This window comes from Notolepis coatsorum, assembly GCF_963971535.1.
Source record: "Notolepis coatsorum genome assembly, chromosome: 4".
Taxonomy (NCBI): Eukaryota; Metazoa; Chordata; class Actinopteri; order Aulopiformes; family Paralepididae; genus Notolepis; species Notolepis coatsorum.
This window is the reverse complement of record NC_140168.1, coordinates 62,356,259-62,378,854: the sequence shown is the minus strand read 5'-3', so window position 1 is coordinate 62,378,854 and position 22,596 is coordinate 62,356,259. Positions and strand designations below refer to the sequence as shown.

At 42.5% G+C, this 22,596-nt stretch overlaps 1 protein-coding gene across 3 annotated transcripts in view; it reads right to left on the bottom strand.

The window, feature by feature from the left end:
- thrb (thyroid hormone receptor beta) overlaps nt 1-22,596 on the bottom strand; it is a 132,318-nt gene that overhangs the window by 87,515 nt on the left and 22,207 nt on the right. For 2 of the 3 annotated variants that reach the window (XM_084312563.1, XM_084312565.1), the window contains exons 2-3: nt 11,267-11,314; nt 9,473-9,560 (exon numbers count right to left, since the gene is read on the bottom strand). The gene's annotated coding sequence lies outside the window, so the exon portion shown is untranslated. The remainder of the gene's footprint in view (nt 1-9,472; nt 9,561-11,266; nt 11,315-22,596) is intronic. The other variant, XM_084312564.1, reaches the window with a different exon arrangement.

The window sequence follows — 22,596 nt, the reverse complement described above, 5'->3', positions numbered from 1 at the left end:
AAAAATGGAGTTATGAGGTTTTGTCCAGACAGCAGCGATTTGATATATTGAAAATATTTAAATGTCTGTGTTTAAAAAAATATATATTATAATAATTTATGATGCCATCACACACACTGGCATTTAAAAGGGTAAACATTTAAAAATTAATAGCATTTTTGGTGGTTATGATCAGGGCTGAAGTTGAATAAAAGATTTATGAAAAAATCATTTCAACATATAATATTTTTAGGGCGGCTACGTGGTGCAGTGGGCAAGGCGCTCACCACGAATACTGGAGACGCTGTGTTCGCCTGTTCGAGCCCAGCGCTCCACATTGCTTTCAGTTTAGCTGGTCGTCCGTACTAATACACATTGGCAGTATTAGGGGGTGGGAAACTGATGGGTGGGGATCGGGCGTTGTGGACAGCGACTCCTACAGGTCGGTTGGTGCGCCTGGACAGTAGAATCAGGAAGCGATGGGGGCGGCGCCCCTCCAAAGCGCAGACCCCTGACGCTGAAAGATCGCGCCGCGCAGGTGAAAAGATGCGACTGCTGTTACCTCGAGTATCGGAGGGGACTCGTGCTATGTATGACTTAGTCCACATTGCAGCCGGCTTGTGGGAGGCAAGAAATAACGTTCGAGAGGGTTGAATTGGATGATACGAAATTGGGATGGGAGAAAAATTGAAAAATGGGAGAAAAAGTGGATAAAAAAAAACGTATAATATTTTTATTGCGATTTTGAAGAGGACAATTTTGTTCCTTAACACTTTGATTGCCACGCTGTTTGGTTAATTTACCTTTAGAATGCCAGCCTTTCTAGTCGTTTCCGTGGTCGTTGCACTATGTTTGCGAAGCTGTGTTTGTGTTCTGTATTATAGCTGTAGAGACACGGTGTGGCCCATTTTGACAAACATTACTTGTAGTCCAGCATGGGAATAATAGTTTGTTTCCACACGCTGTAGTTTATTACACACTAAACATCGCGCATTTCCAAGATAATTGGAAATTATCTTTTTTCATAGATCGCGAGATAAAACTCATTATGTGCAATAAGCCCAAACCGTTTTGGCTGATCCCCTGAAACCCTGAATACTCCCAAATCACAGGTATATGACTTGTACAGTATATATGTATCATCACAAAATCATCAAGGGGGGGGGGTCGTTTTAACTCAAAACTATGATCGCGTTTGCCAAGCATGTTTTATTCCAAAAGAATAATTCCAAGTGATCACATTGCCATCGTGATTACCAGTGTATATGTCTATACACGTTTCGATGGTCAAATACGCTTATGCAACGGAATCCCGAGGCGAGGACTGTGGATTTCTGTCCCAGGAGAAGGAGGGCCACTCGCGAGGAGAAACTGAAAGTGAAGCTGACTATCAGCCCAGAGCCCCATGCAGTTCAGACACGGGACGATACTGCCACCTGGTGATAGTCGATCAGAATGCAGTTCCAATGTGTCGAGATGTGCCTAAATGATGCAGATCGCTCTGGGCAACTGTGTAGAGCTGGGATCAAAGTAAAAAGATCAAACGATCAAAAAACAACTTTTTACGTTTATGGCACTCAATGGTCGGCGGCCAAACACGTAAAAAGCAGTTTTTGGCACAGAGTGTGTTAACACTTTGGCTGCCATGGGTTAAATTCATTATCAACCGTAGGTTGCCGGCTCTATTTGTCTATAGAGAAAGTCCCCTTCTTTGCAGGGCTATAACTTTTTAAATTCTATTGCTACATTGCCATTATTAGGGCCCATTCAAAGTCCTATATGTATTGTTCATTGTGTAGCAACGTTAAACTTTTTCATTCACATATTCATAGTAAAGTATGGTCTAATGTATAAGTATGTTTTCATCTCTTTCTGCAGCTTTCTCCAGAACGTGATCTATAGCCCCAAATACATTATATTGATGATGCAATACAGTTTTAATATGGCAATCAGCGCGATATAAAAAATTCCAACTAGACGTACTTCTAGAAGTTACTACACGTCATCTGATGTTGACCGGATGGGCTAGGGGGCGTTTATAATTCCGTGGGCAGCGTTATACCAATCATCTAATGTGGGTCAAATGTTGATAATAGCAGTTAGTATCGAAGACGCTAACTTTACACGCTAAAACTCACCCCAGTCTCCGCGCGCCGTTGGGCGATCATCGTAGAGTAGAAATTTTATCATTATGGGATGTAGATTTACCCGGTCCATCTCCAGCTTGTATAATGGTATATACGTCCAAATCATGTTGTTTATCGAGTTATTGGCAATCGATCGCTGTGTATTGTGACGAGCTACAATGCCGGGACCTATAGCGAGTGCCCGGAAGTAATACGGCCGTCCAGCACAACCTCTATGGCACTTCCTGTTAAGCGATTGCGCCGATCGGCCACCAGATGGCGCTCCTGAACCGCCAGAGAGCTCAGTGGGTCCTCCTGGTGGATCTCAGGCCAGCGGAGGGGACATATGAATCCGATCCCAGATTTTTGAAATATTGATATCAAAGACGCTGTAAAGCGTCTTCGGCAACTTGAGCATGGCCGGGAATGACGTGTTTAAGCGTTTCCCGGCACCCAAAGTGTTAATGGTAAGAGTGTAATAACACTATTTTTTCCAGACAGAAGGGTTAAGGCTTTGCTTCAGGACAAGTGAGTGTTGCTATTCCAGACATGTCAGTAAACTCAAGCCTTAACCCATTACCCGCCAAAATCGCTGTTCAGCGTTATTGCCCGCCATGCGTTGTCTGCCAATATCGCTGTACAGCGTGTTTCAAGATCATATTTCATATTTTTGTCATGGAATTCATATTTCACCCACTGAGCCTTGTCATATGCTGCAGGAGCCATCACAACTCTGCAACGCTTCAATACCGCCACCTGGTGGCCGATCGGCGAGTTGCCAAACCGGAAATGCCCGTTTCAGCTCGGTCCGTCCCCTAATTCCGTCCGGCCACTCGTTTATCGTCCCGGGACTCAATTCACACACCGTGGACATGGATCGTTGCCATATGGGCGTATATTAGTATTATACAAACCGGAACTGGATCGCCTCGATCCCCACCACATAACTGGGATCCGTTTGTTCCACTCTCATCGCCCAACAGTACGAGGAGACGGACGTGAGTTTCAGCGTTTTTCTTTATCATTTTCGATACAAACTACTCTGATCAATATATCACCCATACTACATAAATCATTTAACGTTGGTCACGGAATTATGAACGACCCCCCCCCCCCCCCCCCCCCACCCCCTCCGTTCACCCGCAGATGATCAGTCATAACGTTTAGGACCATGTACAGTTTACATTTTTAATATAACATGGATCGGTATCAAACTGCATTTGATAATCTAATATATGCATTTATGCCTATATCTCACGTTCTATGAAATACTGCAGAAAACGATAAAAACATATTTATACTCTGTCTAGAGACGGTATTTTCGTATGAATGTGTGAATGAAAAAGTAAAACGTTCCTACATCCTGAACGATAGATAATTGATGTTGAATGGGCCATAGTAATGTCAATTTAGCAAAACAATTTAAAAAGTTATAGCCCTGCAAAGAAGGTGAACATCTCCATAGACAAATAGCGCTGGCAGAGAATGGTTTAGGATGATCAAAGTGGTGGTAGAGAATGGGTTAATCAAAGACGGTTGTCCGGCTCCGTGAATAAATCAGTGTTTAATAGTGTGTAATAGTTATATAAAAGAAGCAGTGAAGCCAGACCAGCACTCTCAGGTTCAAAATTTAATGGCAGCCTGAAACAAACATGTTTCGGAATTACATATTCCTTCTTCAGTGTTATAGCTTGCAGTGCACTTGCAGTCAAGATAATGGTTATATACTAGGGATGTCCGATATTATCGGCCGACCGATATTATCGGCCGATATCGGCAGTAAAATGTGATATCGGAAAATATCGGTATCGGTTTAAAAACAAAAAAAAACAATAACAATATTTGTTATATATATATATCCAGTGAAATTATTAGTTACCTGAAATTATTAAGTTTTTTGGACGGGGAAACCCTGCATATATCGGTATCGGTTGATATCGGTATCGGAAATTAAGAGTTGGACAATATCGGAATATCGGTATCGGTAAAAAAGCCAATATCGAGCATCCCTATTATATACACAGGTGGTTAATGACTTGGCAGGAAATGACATCACGGTGCAGGTGTGCCTGAGTCTATTGGTCCTCAATGACAAAAGAAAAGACCTATCAAAATAGAGTCTGTTAGTAAATAAAAATTATACAAATATACAACGTATAAACATATATAAAAAACACAAAAGCAAAAGCAAAAATTGCATTACATTACCATACCAGAAACTTGCTATATAACATGCTCGTAGTTTATAGGGCTAATTATGCCCCTATACTTATTTACATACTTTTTTCTTTTTTCTATTAAGCATCAAAGGATAAACATACCTCTTGCATGAAAACAACCACTTGGATTAAACCATAATCTTATAGATAAAAGGTACTTAAAGGAAACAGGTTAAAACGTTCTCTTCATTCATTCCTCTAGGTTCTATGCTATCAAACAGGTGAATATAATAACATTCCCGTTGTAACAGTAACTTATGTCTGTCTCCCCCTCTCGCGGGCCTGTGGACTAACTCAAGTCCCATGTATCTGAGATCGTTAACGGTATGTTTACACCTGGAAAAGTGTCTAGCTACTGACGACTTTATATCTGAATTTCTCACTGAACACTTATGTTCACTGATTCTTGTTTTGAAGGCTCTGGTTGTCTTCCCCACATAAGAAAAATCACACGGGCATTTTAGTAGATACACAAGATTGGATGAATTACACGTGATACGCCCTTTAACAGGTTTTTTTTTTTTCGTTTTCGGGTGCGTGTAAAATTTCTCTTTGATCATGCCTTGACACTGTACACAGGCTTGACAAGGAAAATTTCCATCAGGGATATTAGACAAAAAATGTGTAGGTTTCCTTACGGGCAAGTCGGTTTTAACTAATAGGTTGGATAAATTCGCTTGTCTTTTATAAAAGTAATTAGGCGAATGTTGAAACGCTGTCCCTATTATTGGATCCGACTGTAGAATATGCCAATATTTATTGACAATGCTCCGTATGCCTCTCGTAATGGGGCTAAAAGTGGACACGAAAGATACTTTGTCTGTGTTTTCTTTTTTCTTTTTGGGGATAAACAACGAGGCCCTATCGATCAGATAGGTTTTATTCAGAAACGGAGCCTGATACCCTGTGTTTAAACCACGCAGCGTGTTTACCCCTCATCTCAACCCACCCTCAGTGGAGACATTCTGCAGATTGGTACAACTTGATGTCCTTAAATTATGTGAAACCAGTCACAAAGCCCATCTTTACCCTAATTTATTAGAATCAGAGTCAGCAGCTCTCAAGGATCTCATTAAGAACGATGATTTAATTTTTAGGAAAGCCGATAAAGGTTCCGGAATCGTGCTCCAAAATAAGAGTTTGTATGTATCCGAGATCAATAGACAATTGAACGATATTGAGGTTTATACCCTTTTAAATACAGACCCAGTATTTAAATTTTCTGCGGAAATTAAGACTACCCTTAAAAGCCTTAGATTGGCAGAGGTGATTACAGAAAATGAATTTAAGTTTATGTTCGTAGAGTACCCGGTTACGCCTATTATTTACACTTTACCGAAGATCCATAAGGATCTGGTTAACCCTCCTGGTCGACCGATCGTCTCTGGTATAGGTTCCGCTACAGAAAAGATCTCGCAATTTGTTGACTCGCATATTAAGGATTTGGCCTCTTCTCAGCGTGGTTATTTGAAAGACACTACTACTTTTTTGAACAAACTTTCGACCTGTAATATTAGTCCCTTGGACTTATTAGTTACCATAGACGTAGTCAGTTTATACCCCAGCATTCCACATGCTGACGCGCTGGACGCACTGAGTTTTTATCTAAACTCGAGAGGAATTACTCCCCTCCACAGAAGCGCTAGTTAATCTAGCCGACCTAGTACTAACTCGGAATTATTTTAGATTCCAAGATAAATACTACTTGCAAAACAGAGGCCTCAGCATGGGCTCCCCAGCCGCTGTGAACCTAGCCAATCTGTACATGTCCAAGTATGAGTCTGACCACATTTTTAATAATAACCCGTTTGAGAAATTCGTCAAATCCTATATGAGATATATCGATGATATGTTCTTTATTTGGTCTGGTACATCGTCTGATCTTGATGCCTTCCTTGAGTACCTGAACACCTGCAGAGAAACTATAAAGTTTACATTAAAGTCTGATATACATACTCTACCTTTCCTAGATGTTTTGATCAAGAAAGCCCCGGATGGTATTTCTTTACATACAGAGGTCTTCAAAAAGGAGACAGACCGTAACTCGTTCTTACATTATTCCAGTTACCACACTCCTGCCTTGAAAAATAGTCTACAGTACCTTTCAGCCAAATACTCCGTTATAGGAGAATTTGTGACACTGAAGATAGATTTACTGCTCAATCAGAAGTTCTAAGAAGCAATTTTCATGACAGAGGCTATAGTGTCGATTTGACACGTAAAGCCCTGAATAAAACCAATCTGATCGATAGGGCCTCGTTGTTTATCCCCAAAAAGAAAAAATTAAACACAGACAAAGTATCTTTCGTGTCCACTTTTAGCCCCATTACGAGAGGCATACGGAGCATTGTCAATAAATATTGGCATATTCTACAGTCGGATCCAATAATAGGGACAGCGTTTCAACATTCGCCTAATTACTTTTATAAAAGACAAGCGAATTTATCCAACCTATTAGTTAAAACCGACTTGCCCGTAAGGAAACCTACAAATTTTTTGTCTAATATCCCTGATGGAAATGTTCCTTGTCAAGCCTGTGTACAGTGTCAAGGCATGATCAAAGAGAAATTTTACATGCACTCGAAAAAAAAAAAAAAAAACCTGTTAAAGGGCGTATCACGTGTAATTCATCCAATCTTGTGTATCTACTAAAATGCCAGTGTGATTTTTCTTATATGGGGAAGACAACCAGAGCCTTCAAAACAAGAATCAGTGAACATAAGTGTTCAGTGAGAAATTCAGATATAAAGTCGTCAGTAGCTAGACACTTTTCCAGGTGTAAACATACCGTTAACGATCTCAGATACATGGGACTTGAGTTAGTCCACAGGCCCGCGAGAGGGGGAGACAGACATAAGTTACTGTTACAACGAGAATGTTATTATATTCACCTGTTTGATAGCATAGAACCTAGAGGAATGAATGAAGAGAACGTTTTAACCTGTTTCCTTTAAGTACCTTTTATCTATAAGATTATGGTTTAATCCAAGTGGTTGTTTTCATGCAAGAGGTATGTTTATCCTTTGATGCTTAATAGAAAAAAGAAAAAAGTATGTAAATAAGTATAGGGGCATAATTAGCCCTATAAACTACGGGCATGTTACATAGCAAGTTTCTGGTATGGTAATGTAATGCAATTTTTGCTTTTGCTTTTGTGTTTTTTATATATGTTTATACGTTGTATATTTGTATAATTTTTATTTACTAACAGACTCTATTTTGATAGGTCTTTTCTTTTGTCATTGAGGACCAATAGACTCAGGCACACCTGCGCCGTGATGTAATTTCCTGCCAAGTCATTAACCACCTGTGTATATAACCATTATCTTGACTGCAAGTGCACTGCAAGCTATAACACTGAAGAAGGAATATGTAATTCCGAAACATGTTTGTTTCAGGCTGCCATTAAATTTTGAACCTGAGAGTGCTGGTCTGGCTTCACTGCTTCTTTTATATAATACTTAATGGGATTTCAGCACCCAGTGTCGTATCTTGAGAGCGCGGTCTAACTTGACATAGTGTGTAATAGTGCTGTTGTGAAGGGCCAGATTAACACTGAGAATCTACATTTTATTGTTTTATATAACTTGTATATTATTTATATATATAAGCTATATCCCTTTAAGCCTCCGTTTGAATCATAGTAATATTCGCTTTCCTCATTGGATAATGCCCTTGACGTTCGCGGCGCCAAGGACCGCGCCCCTGAGTCAGGTTCAAAGGCGAGTCTGGACATGTTGGGACATGCCTGGTGCCGGCGCATTGATTCCAGACAAGAGCTGAGGCTTGGCACTAGAAAGCCCTCTGAGTATATATTGTGGAAGGCGCAGCAGCCGTAGTGTGAACCTAATCTAGTGAAACCTAAACACGTGAAGTGCGAAGTGAACAAGTGAAAGTGTCAGATCTAATGCAGTAACGTCAAGTTCGACCTAGCTTAATGTGAAGTAAAGAGTCGTCATTTAGTGTGAATCGTATTACAGCAGTTCGTTCGGTGTGCAGCATTAACAAGCAGTTCGTTCGTTTAGTAGCTAGTGTAAAACCTTAGCAAGTGTGTGTGGACTTAGTAATTAGTGCCAGCACACGAGGAGGGCCTAGTCGCAGAACTATTGGACATGTGCATATTGGAACCTACCGCGGCGATATTGTAGAACCAGTGTTGGTTGGATTATAGTGATTGTGGAACGTACTACCGTGGAGAAGAGCATCGTTAATACCCACTGTCGTTTGGATTAACTACCTTGAAGATCTTACCTCGGGCTAGCTTCGAGGACCGAAGCTGGCTGGCTATCATCATTGCTATCGAGCATTGGATTACAGCTATTACCTTGCTACTGAGCACTTGGATTATAAGGACCGGATCCGTATGAGAACCCCTTTTTCTTCAAGTGAACAGACTGAGTATCCGAACCTTCTTCCTTCCTCCAGAGCTTACCACTCTGGGAGGATATCCCCTATCTCCAGCGGTACCCTCGTTTGCCCCCTATATTGCCATCCCACGCCAGGCGGCGTTTGGTCTAGTATACCCAGCTTAGGAATTATTCATTCCCACTGACTTTGCTACTCACTGACTTTATCATATTCTTCGCCATAAAAGCGCGACTAAGTAATTCCCATTTTGTATATTGCTGCATAATAATAAATACTATAAATGATATTTCCTTGTCACCGTGCCGTCTATTCTGAGTGTCTGCCATATAATAACTATACTGTCTGGCAAGTAATAATAATAATAATTAGCAGTGGTTTAATCTATCACAATCTTTAATACAGTCAGGGTTTTGTAACCCCTCAGTTACAAGTGCCATAGAGTAATAGTGTGTAATAATGTGTAATTGTGTCATAGTGTAATAGCATGCTACAGATATAGTGTAATAGGAATAGTGTGGGGAGATCTGCTTTCATTGGTCTATGTTTGCTCCGTCCCTACACTTAAGCCCCGCCTAACGTGTAGGTGACTGTCTGTCAGCTGTCCTTGGTAGTCTAGTGACTTGTCAACACAGTTGGGCTTATTTTCTTTCCCACAGTGGATGGATCTCTGTGTATGTTGTGCGATTATGTTTGAATACCAGTCATTATAATTAGTGGCAATATATGGTGTCTGCATTTGTAAAAAATATTGTAGGTGAGAATAAATGTGCGGCTGCCAACCTGGTGGAGATCTGCTCTCTGAGATGTGCTCTCTACTGAGCGCACCTTTCTGGATTAGATATGCTTTCAATCTGTCCAGACCTCGTATCTATGGAAAGTTGAAAAAAGGGAGTACAAAGTGATGCACGTCTTCTTTCTCAAATCTCAGATTAACCACACTACCAAAGGGTTAACCCTTTCACAACCACACTACAGAAGGTTAACCATCTGTAGTGTGGTAGTGAAAGGTTAACCTTCTGTAGTGTGGTAGTGAAAGGGTTAAAAGGGGAATTTCCACGGAAACAGACTTTTTACCTTGTAAACTTGGAAAGGCTCCCAGTTGCCTAAACAGTTTTAACGCCCTTTTCAGTCCCTTTAGAGCAGGGGTCAGCAACCTTTTTGACATGGAGTGCCTGTTTGAAATATAGTTGTAACTAGTGTGCCTAAACAATATTCCATGCATCGTAATTTTTTTCTTCTCATAATCAGGTCTAATTTTTACATTATTACATCATTATTGTTATAATTAACAATATTATTATGATGGTTGTATCAACCCTAAATCTGAGTTGGGGGGGGGAATGCAATGCAGACAAACAGCTGCATACAGTGCGACCATTTCACTCACATTTGCCCATTCATTTTTGGACACATCACACACCATCGGTGTGTGTACTGTACGTGTGCTGTCATAGCTCCACCTACAGGCTTAATGGAGAACACCAGGATGTAAATGGAGGGTGAATGTGAGGTATATCGTGTAAATAAGTTTTGATTGATCGCAAGACTACACTGTAAAAAAAGAACTTTTAATAAGTTACCAGAACTATATTGAGTTCAGTTACTGTGCATTAAGGTTTTCAGTTTTCAATCCATAATAAGTTAACAGAAAAATAAGTACACAACCACATTATTTCAACCAAACAAATCTATGTTTATTGTCATTGTTTTAAGAACACAAGTTGACTTGGTAATACTCACATTTTGAGTAAAAAAATTGCTTTTAACATGTGCAATGTTCAATGAAATAGAAAAATAAATAATAAAATTTGTTGATTAATCCCACTGGTCACAATAGTGACCGTAATAATGTTTTTGTTATACGGCTCTGCAAATGTTACTGAATGATGTAGCAATGTATTTCCAGCTAAATTGAAATAATAAACAAATAAAAGGGTCTCAATTAAATATGTGGTAGTAAAAATAACCTGTGGGAGGATTTCAACAAGATAAAGGCGACAACAATGCAAAATATTTCACTATAATTTTTAAAAAAAGAAAAAAAAATTATTTATGTGCCTATGAAAATGCCCCCGCGTGCCTATGCAGGCACACGTGCCTAGGGTTACCTACCCCTGCTTTAGAGTCTTTATGAGCGTAGTGTTATCAAGACTGAGGGAAAAGCAAATCCTATCACGTCATCTGAATGCATTGTCAGAGGTGATCGAAATAAATGTTTTATTTAAGTAACAGCAACATGGCTGTCCGCATGACATTTATTTCACCTGTCTCAGACAATGCAGTTTGATGATGTCATAGGAATAAATATTCCTTGGTTTTGAGAGCGTTCATAACTCAAAAACAATCAAACATTTGTTAACCCTTTCACTACCACACTACCAAATGGTTAACCCTTTCACTGCGACAATACAGAAGGTTAACCCTTTCACTGCAACACGACAAAGGGTTAAGTGTACTTTTTCTGAATTACAATATTATTATTATTAATATCAATATTATAATATAAAGGACATTTTGGGTACAATTGCCCTTTAAATGTGTGTATTAAAACATGAACACCTCACCATTCCTCACCTCTCTCTGTGTTCAGATCCCCTGACGTGCCGATCACAGCATTGGACCCTGGAGGACCCACAAGAAAGACAGAAGGTTTGATGGCAGGTTTGTCCTTATGTCAGTCAGTGGTTTTTAAGCAAACCAAATGACATATTAACATTATTCTATCCTGCCAAGATCTTTTGTGCCATTAAAAAAATAAATATAATAATAAATCAAAGAGCTATCTGGGCTTCTGATAATAAACTCCCCCGGGCTGAAAATAATCTGTCTTTTATCCCAGTTTTTCATTTAAATGTTTTCAACTCGAGACATTCTGGCAAGGCTTATGTTATCATAGTTCCGTGACTCTCAAAGGAGGCACTGCAGCTGTAGTATTTTTTCAAAAGTTGAATAAGATATCTCCCAAGACACCACAACAACAACAACAACAACAACAACAACAACAACAACAACAACAACAACAACAACAACAGGAAACAGTGCTGGAGACGTCATGTATACAGGTGTTGAATTCAACAACGGACCATTTCTCTTTTTTTCTCCAGAAGGTACATCTCTATCTGGACACACGCGTAGTGCTACTGACACACACCAGAAGGTACATCTCTATCTGGACACACGCGTAGTGCTACTGACACGCACCAGAAGGTACATCTCTATCTGGACACACGCGTAGTGCTACTGACACGCACCAGAAGGTACATCTCTATCTGGACACACGCGTAGTGCTACTGACACACACCAGAAGGTACATCTCTATCTGGACACACGCGTAGTGCTACTGACACACTCCAGAAGGTACATCTCTATCTGGACACACGCGTAGTGCTACTGACACACACCAGAAGGTACATCTCTATCTGGACACACGCGTAGTGCTACTGACACACACCAGAAGGTACATCTCTATCAGGACACACGCGTAGTGCTACTGACACACTCCAGAAGGTACATCTCTATCTGGACACACGCGTAGTGCTACTGACACACACCAGAAGGTACATCTCTATCTGGACACACGCGTAGTGCTACTGACACACTCCAGAAGGTACATCTCTATCTGGACACACGCGTAGTGCTACTGACACGCACCAGAAGGTACATCTCTATCTGGACACACGCGTAGTGCTACTGACACACTCCAGAAGGTACATCTCTATCTGGACACACGCGTAGTGCTACTGACACGCACCAGAAGGTACATCTCTATCTGGACACACGCGTAGTGCTACTGACACACACCAGCAGGTACATCTCTATCTGGACCCAGCAGGGAAGCCTACTGACTAGACCCAGCAGGGAAGCTTATTGTCAGCGAACCTCTACAGGCCAGACAAGTATTGACTTTTATGTAAGCTGAAGTTCCTGAATCGGCATACAGAAATTATGACATCACCACCCCAGTCAGCATGCCAGCCAGACGATCCAGTGAGGAAAAAGAGAAAACTAGATGCGATTTCTCCCCCACTCGCCTTAGTGCCACCAAGTCAAATATGAACAGCACTTCCTTAAAAAAAAGGTTGCAACCATTTTACACACTAAATTAAGGTCCAGAATAAGCTACTGTACAGCAAAACAATATATAATGTACCAGTGTTGACGCCACATACTGAGAAAGTTGGACACACCAGTGGCACCCGAGGGAAAGTTACTACATGAAGCAAGAGGAAAAGTTACTACATGAAGCAAAAGAAAAATCAAACATCATGTCAATAAATACGCTATGAAATAAATGTGCCTAATGTTGTACACTAAACGATGTAACAACCGTGCATGTATCGGATTACATTGTATTACATGCTATAAACTACATAACACAGTATTAGACGCTATATAGACTATATAACACACTTTTGCACATGTCACCTCTTTCTCATTGGTGTGACATTTGTCAGGAAATACACTCTTGTGCTGATGCCTTCCGATGTCTGACACAAGCCACTGAATGACTTTATGGTAAAGGTTCAGCCAGTATGTTCTTCCGGACCTATAGCCTAGGACAGTTCTGTCAGTATGTTCTTCCTGTGCCCCATCAGTTCTGTCAGTATGTTCTTCCTGTACCCTAGAACAGTTCAACCAGTATGTTCTTCCTGAACCCTAGAACAGTTCTGTCAGTATGTTCTTCCTGTACCCTAGAACAGTTCTGTCAGTATGTTCTTCCTGTACCCTAGGACAGTTCTGTCAGTATGTTCTTCCTGTGCCCCATCAGTTCTGTCAGTATGTTCTTCCTGTACCCTAGAACAGTTCAACCAGTATGTTCTTCCTGAACCCTAGAACAGTTCTGTCAGTATGTTCTTCCTGTACCCTAGAACAGTTCTGTCAGTATGTTCTTCCTGTACCCTAGGACAGTTCTGTCAGTATGTTCTTCCTGTACCCTAGAACAGTTCTGTCAGTATGTTCTTCCTGTACCCTAGGACAGTTCGGTCAGTATGTTCTTCCTGTGCCCCATCAGTTCTGTCAGTATGTTCTTCCTGTACCCTAGAACAGTTCAGTCAGTATGTTCTTCCTGTACCCTAGGACAGTTCTGTCAGTATGTTCTTCCTGTACCCTAGAACAGTTCAGTCAGTATGTTCTTCCTGTACCCTAGGACAGTTCTGTCAGTATGTTCTTCCTGTACCCTAGGACAGTTCTGTCAGTATGTTCTTCCTGTACCCTAGGACAGTTCTGTAAGGATTGAATTGTGGCAAAGGTGGCCTAAAGGTTAGAGAAGCAGGTTTGTGACTGGAAGGTCGGCGGTGTCCTTGAGCAAGGCACTTAACCGCCAACTGCTCCAGTGGAGTTGCTTAGTGGCCAACAGTGTCAGACTGTGGTTTTACTGGGCAGCTACCAGGTGTGAATGGAACTGTGTGAATGTGAAGCAGATCGTTGCTGAGGAAGAGCATTCTTGCTCAGAGAAGCTATCCTGGTAAATAAAGGATAATAAATAAATAAATAGTATCCATCCCCACTTCAAAACACAATAAACCACGGTTGAGCAGAGCTCCAGAGTGCTAACATTTAATCACGTTTTTTTGCGAGTGTTTGTGTGTGTGTGTATGTGTGTGTGTGTGTGTGTGTGTGTGTGTGTGTGTGTGCAGTATGACCAAATTAGGATACGTTCACTGTCTCTGGGCAAAATCAAGATGTTTTGCCACGCCTTAATCCTAACGTGTGTGGTGTGTGTGTGTTGTGCTGAATGTGGATTTAAGTGGTGCTACTAAATGTTGTGCTGATGTTCCTACAGTGTTCAGTAGGGATCAGCACCAGAGCCGCTGGTGAGTCTGGAGGCTTGATGAGGCGACTCCAGAGACAATACAAGGAGCTCCCGACTTTACAAGGCCGTACAACAGCTTGGTTAACCTCTTACACACAAATGAGGTTAGCTTCAGCCCTTCTAGCAATGTATGAGTATACACCTCACCATATATATACGGTATATACAGCATTATTGTACATGCTATCATACTAATTTATATGTGTTATATACAGTATATGGGTTATATACAGGCATATACAGTAAGTATGTACTGTATATAGAAGGATTATATGCAGGTATATTCAGACAGATATATATGCGGTAAATATAAATATATTATAGAAAACGCATGGGCCTGATTAATTAGTCTAAAAAATCCTCTGCATCTCTCCAAATCACCATGACATTATGCTACTTACTGTACAATGAGACTTTTTAAGCACAGCTTCATATCCCAATGCTACGCTAGCTTTACAGCACATAGTAGTTAGTTAGTGTAGCGTAGCATTACACATACAGCCAGGAATCAGTCAAATCGCTGATTCCCTGCCTGTAACGTTAAATAATACACATCTATCTTGCACCGTCATCGACAGTGCTATATATATATGTCTATGCTAGCACCAGTTTCTCTTCTTCAACGCCGATGACCCAGTCCTGCAATACATCCTGGTACATGTAAACACTGCCGGCACGACTCTGCGAGCATGCAGAGGGAAATGAAGAATGTATTGCTTCAATTGACTACATTGACCATTGAACCAGATAGTTAGATGGGCCACACCCATTGCCACGCCCCCTTTTAGCCAACTGAGGGCGGGATCCACAAAGAATGGATTGCACGGTGCTAGTTGCACCCTACTTACAATTCATTATGAATTGAAAATGGGGGACCCTGGTGTAAACAAGACAAAAGTCTTTCTCTGGTCTGCATCCCCTTAACAATTGTGTGTATTGAGCCTTACTGTATTCTACCCATTCTGCAATTTGTTAATAAAAGTTTCAATCAATCAAATTTGATTGATTGAAAATAAATTTTTTAATTAATTAAATAAATTCTTTGTGGATCCCGCCCTGACTCTTTGACACACACACACGCATGACAGAGTGACCTATGGAGCTGCTGGAGAGAGAAGGAGGAGTCAATCAAGGCCCCGCTAGCAGGTATAGAACCATTTCTGCCACCAGGTGGCGTGTGCAGATCAGTTGCAAACATTCCCTCCGTATGTCTGCCTCCGCTGTATAAATATGACACAGCAGTATAGCTTGTCTCCGTCTCGCTAGACTGGAGTCACATGTGTGATAGTGTACCATGTGTGTGTCCGTGCTGGAAAGGGCCCAGAGGGAGACGGGTGTGGGGAAATCAGGAAGTGAACAGTTCTTTACTGGCCGTCCACTTCAGTCGGCCTCCACAAACACACACACGATTTCCCTGTGGTTTATGGGAGGACCTCATCTGATCCCCTGACCGCTGCGGAGGAGCGTATGGTCCTGATAACCTGGAGGAAGTACGGTCCAAGGAGGCACTCCGTGCAGCCACACATCCACCTACATTATGCTAATTACGCCAGGCGATGATGCACAAGCATCAGGTTCCATAATGACGCTCTTATCTGCCTGCCTCTAATGCAGTTGGGTGCTGTATCTCTGCGAAATGAGCCGGATACAGGCCCCAAGGTATGCCCTACATAACAGTCACTGTAAAACACTGTAGAAACCCTTCTTCACATATCTGACATTCCTATTACGACGCCCTGCTGAGAGTTGATAGAGGGAGATTGCTACAATTAAAAAATCTGTTTTGTAAGAATTTGCATGTTAAATTGTTTAGCAAGGTAAAAAAAAAGGCAATTGCTAAAGTAATACTCACAGCCTTCCCTAATTCCCTGGCGTTGCAGAACAGCAGTCTTGAAAGGCATGATGGGAAAAGTGGGCTTTGCTTCACTGACTCTTACCCCCTAGAGAGTGTGTAATACTCCAGACAACAGGTTCCCAACGTTCCCTAATGAGGATGCGGTAAAAAAAACGGGAAAAAAAAACTCTGGGTTTCCCCCCAGCCGAGTGAAACGAGATGGTATCCAGAAAGTAAAAAGAAATAACAAAGACGGACGGTGGGTGGTAATCAATCTGCCGACAGAAAAAAATAAACGCTCAGCGGCTGTGAGGTCGCGGTTGGAAGTTGAGATAACGAGATATGACGGATACAAAACTGTTATCCATTTTCCTTTTTTTACATCTCTACCGGTAGCTTGCAATCGCACTGTGTTCTTTGATCAGAGATGGCCAATGAGCACGCTGTCGGTCTCTGCACCTCGCTCCTCTCGCCTTGCCACAGACCCAAGAAAGAAAGACAGAAAGAAAGAAAGCAGTGAAGCTGCACGGAAGCTCAACCTTCCATCCACCTCCTGGCCGGCCACCGGTGGCAGACAGACACGTTCAGTCAGTGTGCCGGGGCTGTTATCAGCTCACCTCGTTCAGTCAGTGTGCCAGGGCCTTTATCACCTTGTTCAGTCAGTGTGCCAGGGCCTTTATCACCTTGTTCAGTCAGTGTGCCAGGGCCTTTATCACCTCGTTCAGTCAGTGTGCCGGGGCTGTTATCAGCTCACCTTGTTCAGTCAGTGTGCCAGGGCCTTTATCACCTCGTTCAGTCAGTGTGCCGGGGCTGTTATCAGCTCACCTCGTTCAGTCAGTGTGCCAGGGCCTTTATCACCTTGTTCAGTCAGTGTGCCAGGGCCTTTATCACCTCGTTCAGTCAGTGTGCCGGGGCTGTTATCAGCTCACCTTGTTCAGTCAGTGTGCCGGGGCCTTTATCACCTCGTTCAGTCAGTGTGCCGGGGCTGTTATCAGCTCACCTCGTTCAGTCAGTGTGCCGGGGCCTTTATCACCTCGTTCAGTCAGTGTGCCAGTGCCTTTATCACCTCGTTCAGTCAGTGTGCCAGTGCCTTTATCACCTCGTTCAGTCAGTGTGCCAGGCCTTTATCAGCTCACCTCGTTCAGTCAGTGTGCCTGGGCTGTTATCAGCTCACCTCGTTCAGTCAGTGTTACTTTTACACAGTGCATCTGTGTGTGTCTGTGTTTGTGTGTGTGTTAGGGTTGTGCATAGATAAGTGGTTTGCCGGCTAACCACTTATTTTATATGAACCAGATATTCAAAACGGTTCATTTGGATATTATTCAGTATTTAGCAGTAGAAGCACCAGGCTTTCAACACTTGAAGTCACAAGTTTCCTGAAGTTTCCTGAATTTCCCCAAGGGGATCAATAAAGGAATATCTTATCGTATCTCATCTTACACCAGTCCTGAAGCCAGGGCGCTCCCTGCTGTGACAAGGCTGCCCACTGTTACCTTTAGATATCTGCATCAACTGCAGTGAGACGCATCCACTAAACCTAGTGACTATTAAAGGATTATATAGTCTATGCAGCAATGTTTTCTTTAATACAAAAATTACACAATCACGGATCGGTTTGTGGAAGGCATGGCACGTGCATTTACGTAGGTAGGCTGCCTGGCATAGCCTTGGCTCTCATTCTGTCTGACAGGCATGTTTTTGCCCAGATATAGTCGATGGGAATGGCCATTCCTCTCTGTAGCCAGCATGCTTTTTTCGCTTCAGTGGCAAAATGCTTTCCTTGAGAAACGTGTGCTTAGCCTATACTTTTCTTGACAAATGTCATCTCGGATTTTGCCACCCTTCCTTCGTTCAGTCATAGAAGCGATTCGAAAGCTTTCATTCACCGACAAAATCATGCCTCAAATAATAATATTGTGGCAGCAGGAAAAGCCCAGTTTCTGACATAATAATAATAATAATAATAATAATAATAATAATAATAATAATAATAATAATAATAATAATAATTTATTTATTTTGTAAAGCGCTTCTCAATGACCCGAAGTCGCTGACAATAGGCAAAAAGAAAAACAAAGAAACAAAGAAACATAGAACCATGTGTCAACCTTTCCAAGTCACATAGATAAAGAAAGCTATGATAATCGATTGTTGCTATGATTTTACGTGATGAAAAGAGATAAATAAGAGAACGGAGATAGAGATAGAGGTCTGGCTGCATTTCTCAGAGTTTTGCTCAGTGGTGACTTATAATTACCAAAAGAAGAGTCACGGCTAACTGGGTTTCAATCCAGTGTGTCTATGAGTCTGTGTCCGTGTGCCAGCCAAGCCAGACACCCTCTCTCCATGTCCCAGTTCCTGCTTGGCAGACTAGCTGGATGTTACTAGTACTGCACTGAGAGTTTCATAGAGAGTTAACGAGTTTACACCAAATGGTACTAAAGGGCTGACTTCACATTGGACTGCTTTGTGCACCAATTGCGCTCCCGCTGAAAGAATTTGACCAATGAACCTATGGCTGCGTTGGATATTTCGACTCCTCCGGCTCGGAGATGTGTTCCCCAAGCTCATCAAAGCTCTGACCGCGGCAAAAGGTTTCCCAGTCCTGACTAGCCCCCCCGGCCCCTCCGGTAGCTGACAGTATAGAGGGGGAACGTTTCTGCAGCCAACCAACCAGGCACTCCCATGGGTGGCGCACTGGCGCAGGTTCAAAAGACTGACAGCCAAACCTCAGTGACTTACTGTACATAAACAGACAGGGCGGAGTACGCTCGCCCTTCTTCACCCAACAGCAGTGGATCTGTGGCTGTGGGCCTCAGTTCACCTGTTCAATGTGGGAGCAGACCTCGTGTCCCAACACGGTCTCATCAGAAAACGTAAATAAAGTACTAATCGACCACAGGAAAAAGGTACATAATGTAGGTGTGCAAATGAAAGAAAATGTGATTTTTACTGTTAAAAAAGCTAAGAAAGGGATTAAAATTAGATGTATTTCTATTGTTGGGGTTAACTTGTGGAAGAATGCTGATATACATTTAACCTGAATGAGTAATTCGCTTTTGGTTTTTAAGAAAATGGTTTGTATAGCTATTTTTGAAGATTACAAATGTGAATAATTCTTTTTAGTTATTTTCTTTTAGAATACTGTTTGAGTCTTAATTTGGTTAAGAAGATAGGACAGGCATGTATAAGCATTATGCTGATATACATTTAAGAATGAGTCATTCGCTTTTGGTTTTTAAGAAAATGGTTTGTATAGCTATTTTTGAAGATTACAAATGTGAATAATTTATTTAATATTTTTTTTTATCCACTTTTTCTCCTCCTGTTTTTCTGTGTTTTTCTCCCATCCCAATTTAGTCGTTATGCCAATTCCCCCCTCCCCTTCCTGGTCGTTGCTCGCATGTGCCCCCCACTGGTCGGCCTAGGGAGCCCTGAAGTCTATCAGATGCTTTCTCCGAGACATAGGAGACAGCCAGCAGCATCTTTTCACCTGCCAGCGCGACTCTCATTGGTGAGGTGTAACGTGTGGGAGGTCACACTACCCTCACCATCTCCCTTCCTTGCTGTGCAGGCGCCCTGACCGACCTGTAGGAGTCGCTGTTTACAACGACCAGAATACCACCCCACCGGCTTCCCTCCCGCTGACTCTGCCAATTGAGCCAGTATGACAGCCGGCCAAGCCGGAGGCAACGCTGACAGCCGGATTCGATACCAGTGTCTCTCGCGTTGGTGACGAGCACTTAGTCCGCTGCGCCACCCAGCCGCCTCTGAATAATAATTTTTTGTTAGGGGGCTTTCTCACTAGCCATTCGGGGTCGAATCAGCTCCGCTCCGTCCTCGCTCCGTCCCTCTCCCCCCTCTAGTCTGCGTACACACTGTAGTCTTGGTGCGCTCCGGGTTTTGTTTATGGTTTGCGTTTTGAGCGTGTAAGCTGTCACACTCGAATGTAAACACTGGAAGAGTTTAACAAAAGTGATGGAAACTGGATGCTGATATAAAGAAACGAATAACCAATAAATATGAAGTTATATTTGAACCTCTGTTGTCAAGCGTTGTCAATATAACCACCCCCTTTCTTCACGAATGGAACTGGTGTCGTGGAGTCCGCTTTGAGCGTTTCCTGGGTTAGCGGCTAACGCTAGTTAGCTTAGCCTATTTATATGGGATAACTTAGCAGCTAACTTTAGCCCATTGCTCGCATTAATTATATTGCATGTCACTAGTCTATAGAAATAAATGCATTAGAACAAGAAACCAATGTATAGACATAGCAATGGCATAGCAAAAAAAATTGCCAGGCCTAATGTGAGCCAGGGAAGTCTTGTGCTTGTAACGTGGTTTCATCTAGAAGTTTTCATCCACTGAGCCGTGAGGCTCAACATGCTTGTTTGGTTGAGGTCTGAACTCGCCAAATTGTCCATAAATATCGTTTTTGTGGGTATTGTCCAGTTGTTGCTGTATGTTTTTATCTGCCCAAAATTCAAGCAAGCATGAAAGCATTACAGTAAAAGGTTGCACACCACGCCCCCCGCTCCCTTGTCGGGGACACTGGCGCTCACCCGAAACCACCTATTCCAGCGGTCCAGGTTTGGAGCGAATCAGCGTCCCCGGGGACGAGCATTCTCATCAGGGACGATCACACCCTATTTCGGTGCGATCGTGCTCTGACTCTACCCCGAATGGCTAGTGTGAAAGCCCCCTTATTCTCTTTTAGAATACTGTTTTGGAGTCTTCATTTTGTTAAGAAGATAGGACAGGCATGTATAAGCATTGAGCCTCAGTCTGTACCTTTTCAGTCACTGCCAATGATTGTGCATATTATATTGTGTGTGATGACTGAATAAAACTACTACTACTACTATGTTATGTTAGCCATAAGTAAACATTTACATTTTGTATTGGCAAAAGTCCAAAACAAACAGCGTGACTGGGAGTTGAAAAAACAATGACTGTGGTCGTGGGCAAATGCTCTCACTACTAGACTAGACTCTAGACTCTGATACAAACACAGCAATACTGTGATGATGGTTCGTTTTAACGTTTAACAGTTATGCTTAAGATATAAAGTTAGAGTTAAAGGGTTATGGTTATGGTTAAGGTCAAGGTAACAGTGTGGTTAAGGTTAAGGTTAGGATTAAGGTTATGATTAGTTTAAGGTAACAGTGTGGTTATGAATATGTAATATATGTATTTACGTGAAATACATATACATTGTACATTTTCCTAAATATGTCAATATATTAATTATGGCTATAACACAACGTACAATATGTACCTTTTTCCTGTGGTCGATTAGTACTTTATTTACAGATCAGGCTGTATGTCTAGGGGGGGGGGGGGGGGGGGGGGGGGGGGGTTGAGACAAGTGGTTACATGCCGACGTTGTCAGTGGGATATGGAACCAGTTCGGGGAAGCAGCAGTGGACCGCTCTGCCTCCAAAGAGAACACTCACTGTCCCCTGTGCTTCTCCATCAGACTGAGCGACGACCCTCCACTAGGACTGGGCGTGTTCTCCCGGTCCCCTGGGCGTGTTCTCCCGGTCCCCTGGGTGTGTTCTCCCGGTCCCCTGGGTGTGTTCTCCCGGTCCCCTGGGCATGTTCTCCCGGTCCCCTGGGCGTGTTCTCCCAGTCCCCTGGGCGTGTTCTCCCGGTCCCCTGGGCGTGTTCTCCAAGGTCCCCTGGGTGTGTTCTCCCGGTCCCCTGGGTGTGTTCTCCCGGTCCCCAGGGCGTGTTCTCCAGATCCCCTGGGTGTGTTCTCCCGGTCCCCTGGGTGTGTTCTCCCGGTCCCCAGGGCGTGTTCTCCCGATCCCCTGGGCGTGTTCTCCCAGTCCCCAGGGCCGAAGCGGCTCCTCTATGCTTTTCCCTCATCCGACTGATGGACTAGTGCCCTTCTTCTAGTTGTACTGTAAATGTATCCAGACCTCTCTTGGCACAGCCTGAGGGGTGGCCAGCAATAGGTTATACTGTAGCAGTACCCTCCCCTATCCCCACTTAACTCCAACCCATCAGACCAAAACCAAAACAAGCTTGAATTTGTGATAGCTGTGACCTTTTTGCAATAGACCACTCCCGTTGCCACGCCCCCCTTTTAGCCAATTGGCATTAACACACACACTAGGGCTGGGCAATTAATCGAAAGAAAATCGCGATCTCGATTCATAGACCTATGCAATCTCATTTTATATAAAAAAAACATTTAAAATTATTATTATTATTTCTTTACTTTTTACTTAACTTTTTTAAATGATGACGATT